General features: G+C 35.3%; 1 protein-coding gene across 2 annotated transcripts in view; it reads right to left on the bottom strand.

Annotated features, from left to right (window-relative positions):
* The window catches only part of WASF3 (WASP family member 3), a 95,486-nt gene extending 87,814 nt beyond the window's left edge, over positions 1-7,672 (bottom strand). For both annotated transcript variants that reach the window (XM_006163272.3, XM_006163273.3), the window contains exon 1: positions 7,583-7,672. The gene's annotated coding sequence lies outside the window, so the exon portion shown is untranslated. The remainder of the gene's footprint in view (positions 1-7,582) is intronic.
* Between the last annotated feature and the right edge of the window lie 859 nt (positions 7,673-8,531).

The following is an 8,531-nucleotide window of genomic DNA, read 5'->3' as shown; positions in this document are numbered from 1 at the left end:
TTCAATGACTGCAGTAAGATATATAGCCCCAGCTAGGTGCTACTTTATAGGATGCGTAAAGTTAGACTTGTGTTCATGGAAATGTATATATCACCTGTGTTTGCTATGAAAAATTTAGATTAATTAAAGTCTTTAGTAATTCAATAAAATGTGGGGGGAAAACAGTATAGAAAGCAAACATAGATACCAGAGACAGTGTGGGAGGAGAGTGGGAGATGGTAGAGGGTAAGAGACAGGGAATCAAGGATGGGGGGAAAAAAAGCAAAACATACAGAAAACAAGAAATGGAAGATTATTTGCTAACAATAACATGTTTGTTGATCTGCTTGATCGAGACAATATACAGTGTACACTGGATGGAAAATCTCATTTTGTATGCTGTAATGATGTACAGTGAATGAATGCAAATAAATAAATTGAAATAAAACACACACACACACACACACACACACAGAATGAGTCTACTGTTAGCCACAGACACAAGAACAAATACAACAGAAGACACAGACCTCAAAAAAAATTTAGCAACTAGACAGGGACAGCTCCAAAGAGTACTTGCAAAAAGCCACAGAAGGCATAACAGGAACAGCAGAAGAAATGCTAACTAAATTCCTAAGAAGCTTTTCACTTAGTTACCTCACTTGGAGGAAATTTGTTCTACCAAACTAGTCAAAGACTACCATCTAAGACAGTATAGACGTAGACAGCTCTTCTCGAAGAGGCCCGGAAATCTAACACAGCAGCAAACAAGAAGAGCCAGCAAGCAAAAGTCCCAGTTCTTCGAGACCTGAGCCCAAGAGTAAGTCATTTTAGACCTTGATAAGCCTTAAGTCCTTTTTTAAACTATAGAAGCAATTACATTGGTTATCTCAAAGGACTGCAATGAGATGATTCACGTGAAGGCTCTCCAAAAGCTATAAAGTGCAAAACAAATACTAGATAGTATTTGCACTGAAAAATAAAAGCCGGGTGCAGTGGTGCACAACTGTAACCCTAGCTACTTTGGAGGCTGAGGCAGAAGAACTACAACACAGCAAGCCCCTGTCTAAAACACCATACACACAAACAAAAACACTTTAAAAATAAATAAATGCTTACAAGACAAATTTTTTTAATTACCACCCTTTTCACTTTAATTGGATAGAAAGAAAGACCATTTTTTGCCACCACAGTCAGTAATCACACAGGTATTTATGAAAAGCTCCTAAGTGGTTTATTGCATTATTATTATTTATATTATACACTAGGGCCAGCCCCAAAACCTAATGGTTAAAGGAGCCAGATCCCACATAGCCAACCATAGTCCAAGTCCCAGCACCAGCAACAAGAAAAAATGCCAGGTACGTGCATACCCAAAATCTTGACAGGATAGAGAAACGGACAAGACTGTGATATGACCCCCCAACCCCAGCACTGGGGATGCATATTCCTCTCTCTTCCTCTCTCTCTGCCAGTACACACACTCTGGCAATTAACAAACAAACAAAAATCTCAATATTTGTTAAATTAATGCTCTTTTAAATAAAACTAAAATTGTTAACATCTCTTTTTGTTAAAAATAAAAATGAATCACATGAAAACACCAAGATGTACTTTTCTCTAAGCTACTGTTGTGTGTCAATTACTTAAGAATGACATTCACAGGCCAGCCCATGGCCTGGTGGTTAAAACAGTTGGATCCCACTTGGCTTACTGTGTGATTCAAGTCCCAGGCCCAGTGCCTTGAAAAACATGCCGGGCAGGTATGTGGGCAGGCACGAAATCCCAAAAGGAGGGAGAAATGGAAGGGAAGAGGTGGCAGCATGATTATGCCCCATGGTGGGTACTTTCTTATTTCCCCAGTGCATGTGCCCCCTGGCAAATTAAAATAAAAATTAAAAAAAAAGACATATGTCACAGAAATTACAAAATAAAACCTGAAACCCATTAAAAATTAATTTAAATTCCAACAGTAAACAGCAAATTAAAAAATAACAAAACGGGATGATTTGCCAAGTGTGTGAAGAAAATGATTTCACCATGTCCTGAACTGTATGAAATTACCCTTTTTGTGGGTTAAGAACAGTAGAAGGAAATTCAAGTATAAATTTCCTCTGAATGAACATTAGAAGGCAACTGCTAATGTCCATTCAACTGTTCCTCAACAAGTGTACTACTAAACCTGAATTTCCTCATTTATAAAAACAAGAGACATTTGGATAAGCCGTATTTTTGGCAACTAGAAACTGCTCATGAAACAAAGTTAAAATAAATTAAATGGTTATTTTTGTTAATTATTTCCAATGTTTTCAGCTGCAAAAGCAGTAAGAGGAATATTAGCTAATAAAGAAAAAAAATCTCAAATTTGCAACCCATGTACTTGGTCTCAAAACATCCCACTATGGCATCCTAAAAGCTCCATTCTTCTCCACAGTCTAACAAATAAATAATGATCACGATCAGAAAAATAATCATCATTTCTAATTAACTTTATATAAAATCAACCAGAAAAATCAAAATCATAAAGCTAATGGTGGCTGGTAAACTGGTTCAACAATTATATATGAGAACATGTTCTATACAAAAGCATTTTACACACATTGCATCATATACATTCCGTTACAACCATAGAGTTTAGTACTACCTCCACCTAACAGATAGAGAAATCAGGACTCATAAAGGCTGAGCAACTTATCCAAAATAACATAATTTGTAAGCACAGAAACATACTAAAACGCTGATAATGCTGCTTCAACAAAGCGCCTCTCTCAGTCACATGTGGGTGCCTACTGCCTTCTAGATGCTTTGAGTATTATTTCTAATGCTTCCAGCAGCTCTCAAGATTACTTTTCTCCTTTCATAGATGAAGAAACTAAGGCTCAAGGATTTAAGTGAATTTTTGCACAAAAATCTTAAACCTGTATGTTTTTCACACTTAAACTCAAGCTTTTCTATTAATTCCTAAGTTTACACTTCACCGTACCACTCTGCCATTCCAAGTATCAGCATTTACTGGCATGGCCAGTAAGCTGTCATTAAAATAAAAAGGCATGCAAGTATTAAACCATTATTTCTGTGTGCATGTGTACATGTTTTTAATTTTGCCAGAGGGTACATGTACTTCCCAGAGAGACAGCAAGAGGGAGAGGGAGAAAGTACCCCCAAACAGGGAATGGTCATGCTGCAATCCCTTCTACTTTATTTCTCCCTCTTTTCAGGCCTTTGGCCACAGGCACACACGTCTGGTGTGTTTTTTCAAGTCAATGGGTCTACAATTCAAATCACAAGGTCAGCCTTATAGAATCCAACTCCTTTAATCACCAGACCATGGGCTGGCCCTAAACCACACATCTGTTTAAATTTGCAAGTATTCTACTCAGGCTATAAAATTATTTCATTATAGGGACTTAGAAATATTCCAATTAATAAAGGAAGAAAGAGAGAAAGAAAGAAAAGAAAGAAAGAAAAGAAAAAAGAAAAGAAATATTCCAGTAAAACCAAACACTATGCTGTCACATAACCATCTAGGCAAAAGGGATCAGAACTCAGATGCCCTCAATTCTACACTGCCACCCATCATAAAAATAAGCAGCTACTTGGAAATTATTGAGCAGAACTCAATAGGCAAAACACATGGATTATACTGGTATACAAAACAAGTCAAGTTATTCTAAGATACAGACAGCAAGCATACAAACAATTTTACTCATCCAAAGCTATATGATAGCTGTAATATGTTTAATGTAAATAATTGTTTGCCTTCAGAATTTAAGAAGACATCTTAACATTTCTGGATAGCTCTTTACTTTGAATTTAAAAACAAGAGCTATTTAATGGAATTTTAAACCAATACATAACTTCTAAGTACCACAGCTTTCCCCCTTATTTTTATTTATTTATTTATTAGAGGTTTTTTGGTTTTTTTTTTGCTATAGGGCGTGTGCGCTTGCCAGACAGAGAGAGACAGAGGGACAGAAAGCGAGAAATCACGCCCCAGGGGGGATGGCCACGCCACAATCCCTTCTCCTCCACTCTCCTCTCGGGATCTTGGGCACGCACGCACACGCGCCCAACATGAGTTTTAAGCCACCGGGTCTTTACATGGGAGTCCAGCGACATAGCCATTATGCCAACTGCTGGTCCCTCCCCCTTATTTTAACAGAATGAAGAAAAGGCTGAAAAGAGACTCTCCAAAGAGTTAAGGCTCACTTTCAACTTTAAAGAAAACAGTAACTTAAAACTATGAGTGATATAAATGTTGCCTTGCTTTTATGACTTTCAGATCCATATCAAAACACAAAACAAAGTGTAGCAGATACTGGAAATTGCCTTTCGGCAACTATTCGCATCTCAGTTGTCCTCTCCCCTGCATCACAGAGGGTGGAAGGCAAAAATCTACATTTTTCAGGCTACCCTGCTAGAAAAATTCTGAATTTGATTACTTCTACTTTCCTTATCTGTGTGCATTTTATTTCTTCTTCTTGCATCACTGCCCTGATGAGGCTCTCAGTACAACACTGAGTGGGAATATGTGACCATCTGTACCCTGCTCCTTAAGTTAAACAAAAGCGTTCACTCCTTCACCAATAATTATATTAGTTGTAGGCATTTCACAGACACCTTTCACCCAGTTGAGAAAGCTTCCTTCTATCCTTACTTCTCTGAGCATTTTCCTCCTATTGCTATTTTTCTGAGTTTTTATCATAAATGGATAATGAATATTGTTGAATGCTTTTCCTGCATCTACTGAAGTGACTGTATAGGTTTTTACGATTCTGTTGTATATTCTATTAATATTATAAGTTACACTGATTTTCAACTATTAAACCAAATCTACACTCCTGGAATAAATAGCACTTGGAAATGATGTTATCCTTTTTTATATTAACTTATTCAAATTGGTAATACTGTATTAAATAATATATTTATTTTTTGAATTAAGTTAATACTAGTCTCTTAAAATAAGTCTGTGTTTCCTCTCTTCTGTTTTCTCAAGATTTTCTGTATAGCTACCATTAAAGATTGGGAGAACTGACCAGTGAGGCCATGTGGGCTCAGAGCTTTCTTCGTGTGGGGAGTTACAACTACAAACTTAATTTCATTAAGAAAGAGCTATTCAGTACTTTAAAGCACTAGTCAACTTTGAAGTACCACATACAGCTTTTTTCTTGAGTGCTGTTTGGTAGGTTGTCTCTCTAAACGAATGTGTCCATTTATCTACGTTATCAAAAGTAATAACATTATGGGGCGGCAGGTGCCATAGGATGATTAAGGTGCTGGACTCCCACATGGCAAACTGCAGTTCAAGTCCTCGAACTGGCGCTTGCTTTCTCTCTCTCTCCCTCTCTCTCTCTGATGAGCACATGTGGCCTATAGAAAATTAAAATAAGTAAAATTAAATATTTTTAAAAAGTAATAACATCACATGGTTCAAATATGCCTCATTATTCTTTTTAATAGCTGTTGGATCTGAAATAATAGTACCACTTGGTTTTCTTACATTAGGAATTTCTGTATTCTCTCTTTTCGATCCTGATTAGTTTGGCTACAGGTCTACCAACCTTATCTCATCAAAGAACTAGTATTAGTTTGACAGATTTTTGTTTATTTTCCATTTCACTGTTTTCTGCTCTTTATTATTTCTTTCCTTTCTTATTCTAGGCTTAATTTGCTCTTCAGTTTATGATTTCTGAAAGTAAAAGTTTAGATTACTGTTTCAAACTTGTTTTCTTCTTTTTAAAGAATTATTTAACTTTATTCATTTAATTTACTTTAATTTTGTCAGAGAGAGACAGAGATAGAGATAGAAAGTGAGAAAGCAAGTCACCATTTCCAGGACTCAAACCATTGTCAGCCATGTGGGAGTATTCAGTGCCTTAACCACCACACCACCTGCTGGTCCCATTTCAAACTTACTTTCTAATCAGGTTAAATATCACTTATTCAAAATGCTTGGAAGCAAAATAGTTTTGTGATTTTGGTATATATGCACATACATGTGATATCTTGGGGGTGAGAATCAAGTCTAAACAGAAAATTCATTTATGTTCATATATACCTTATACATACATCAAAGGTAACTTTATACAATACTGTTGTATGGCAGCATTTTGACTGTGACAAAGTACGAGATCAAGTATAGAATACTCTACTTGTGACTCATGTTGGCATTCAAAAAGCTTGGAATTTTGGAGTATTTCAGATTTTGGATTTTCGGATTAGAAATATTCAATCTAAACAATGAAAAATGCTTCCTTAAAGTAGTGCTTTAGATGCATCTGATATATTTTGTTACACTGTTATTTCACTTTCATTCAATTCAAAATGTCCTCTGTGACTTCCAGTGTCCTCTGTGACTTTCCATTGATTCATGGTATTTTCAGAATGTGATATTTGTTTTTTATTTTGCTGGAGGGCATATGTGTTCACTGGAGAGAGAAAAAGGATAGAGAAAGAGGAAAACTGAGAAAGCCCCCCCTCCATGGGGGATGGCCATGTCATAATCCTCTCTCCTTCACTTCTCCCTCCCTTTGAGATTTTGGGCATGCACATACACACAGCATGTTCTCCAAGCATCCAGGTCCAGGTCTCAAACTGCAAATTCAGCCATGCAGAATTCAACCACCCTAACCATCAAGCCACCAACTGGCCCAATATTAAATTTCAAAACATTGAGACTTCCCAGATATCAGATACTGATATCTAGATTACTTCCTCTGTAGAGAATTAATTCCTCTAAGTATGGAAATAAATTTTAATGCTCCTACAGTAACTTGATGTAATGATATGCCCCAGCTTGGGGTAATGAGGATCAGAAATCAAGTATTCCAGCTCCTAGTAAAACATATTTCCCTCCACATTCTGTTCTCTCAATATCATTTTAAACTGAAAAGACTTTTGTTATTCTCTCTCCACTCTTCCAAAAAAAAAAGAGAAAGACAATTTCACACACATTATCTCATTTGAATTTTACAACTCTATAAAACAGGCAAGATAGATGATAGTATTTTCCACATGAAGAAAGCGAAGCTCAAAAAAATGACCTGCCCTACTAGTCTGCCATGTCTCATTACTCCTCAATTATCCCTCAGACATAAGGCAATATAGATTATTTAAATCCATAAATAATTCAAAAACCTCATTTTAGCCACTACTGGAATCACTACCATCTCAGTTCAGAGTAAGTTATAGTAAAACTGACTAAGTTTCATCATCTTGGCTTCTCATACCCATTCATTATTAGCAAAATTCAGATAATAAAGAACAGATCAAATCCCAGCAAGTAAAAAGTAAATGGGCAAGGAATACAGGAAAGAAAATGAGATTTCAGTTTAATAAGTCATAAAGGCTATGAGTTTTTCACACAAAAAAATTAATATAAAATCAATGTATTAAGTTATATTTTTTCTCTTTCAAAGTTTTGAACTGTTAGTTCAGATCTAAAACTCTAAAATATGATCTGCTGTTAGTATTTATATGTTTAAATATATTAACATGAATTTGATGTTTAAAATATTTTATACTGTTCTATTTCCAATTAAATTTCTAAACTACATGTTATGGAAATTAAATAACTTGAAGAATAAAAAACATACATTCTTACCATATGATCGTTGACTTAATGGTTGCAGAAACTTCCCTCTGGGAGCATCACCACTCTGGCTCAGTTATCAGTAGGAAGAGCAATTAAAATTAAAACTAAAAAAAAAAAAAAGGAAAGAAAAAAAAACAGTAAGTAAAATGCATTCAAGCCTTCAGGAAAGTATTAAATTCAAATTTCATATTCGACAATTTCATCAAGGGAGCTCTAATCCCAGAACTAGTTTTTTTTTTTTTAATTAGTTTAAGCAGCGAGCTAATAAAGTATGTGAATTCCTGTATAATTCCAACCCTTTATCCTAGACTAAGCTCTAAAATTAACTTCAAGGACTCAGCAAATAATGGCCAAAGGGCAAAAAAGCAAAAAGCTAAGAATGATATAGTTACATTTAACTGGACTATTCAGTTCATTTACTCAACAACATACACATAATAAGCGTTGTTACTGTCTACAGAATGAGTGTAATATTGGGTTGCCGTGAAAGTCATGATACATTTTTCACATTTTTACTTAGAAAAAAGAGAAAAACACATCATGACTTTTCCTGACAACCTAACACTGATCCTTCACACAACAATGATACCAGATCAGACAGTTGCATTAATTATACCACCACAATATTTAGATTTAAAAAAAATTTTGGTGGCCATTGTAAATATTTTATAGTATACATGAGACTAAAATAGTAAGAAACACTTAATACCTGAAGAATAGACCCTATGAAAAGTTTCCAGGATACCAGATATTAACAGCAAGGCTATCAGGCAATCTAATAGATGTTTACTGATGTGTTAGAGCTTTGAGGTACCAAAAAGTATAATATAGTTTCTTATTCAGAGTTATGGTTTACTTGGGAAGAACACATATAAGAAATTTTTAGTGAATAGGTATTCATTCAATCAGCAAAACTGTACCAAGCACCTTGCATAAGTCAGCTCCTCTTTAAACACTG

The sequence above is a fragment of the Tupaia chinensis genome, unplaced genomic scaffold (genome assembly GCF_000334495.1).
Source record: "Tupaia chinensis unplaced genomic scaffold, TupChi_1.0 Scaffold141887_1, whole genome shotgun sequence".
Lineage (NCBI taxonomy): Eukaryota > Metazoa > Chordata > Mammalia > Scandentia > Tupaiidae > Tupaia > Tupaia belangeri.
Note: the sequence above shows the minus strand (reverse complement) of the source record. Positions and strands in the feature narration are given on the sequence as shown.